Source organism: Cystoisospora suis (genome assembly GCF_002600585.1).
Source record: "Cystoisospora suis strain Wien I chromosome Unknown contig_7772, whole genome shotgun sequence".
Lineage (NCBI taxonomy): Eukaryota > Apicomplexa > Conoidasida > Eucoccidiorida > Sarcocystidae > Cystoisospora > Cystoisospora suis.
In genome coordinates this window covers 17515-17988 of record NW_027160557.1, presented here as the reverse complement: position 1 = coordinate 17988, position 474 = coordinate 17515, and positions in this window count along the sequence as shown.

The window sequence follows — 474 nt, the reverse complement described above, 5'->3', positions numbered from 1 at the left end:
ATATATATATATGTTTATATAGAGGTATACAGATTCATGTACGTGTAGCCGTGTCGAATTCTTCCGTAGTAGCGCATTCCTTCTGTAGGAGTGAAGCAACTGGTAGTAGAGAAGAGAGACCAGAGCTCGCTCGCCTAGATGAATAGCTATCTCTCTCTCTTGATCGATTGAGAGAAGAAGAGAGACAAGTGATATGCGGACTTGAGACAAAAAAGGAGAAACCCCGAAGACAACTAAAAAAGGAATAGATACAGAGAGGGGTATTGAACATCGATATCAATCACATGCATTCTAACAGAAAGGGAATGGAGCGAGCGCCTCTTCTAACAGACGTAAAAAATCTATACACATAGATATACATAAAGTATTACATCTATCTACCTATCATCTCCGCACTTGGAAAAGGCGAACATAGTCAAAAGGGAAACGACTCCGTGGGTGATATGAAGAGAGAAAGATAAGCCCCCCCCCCCC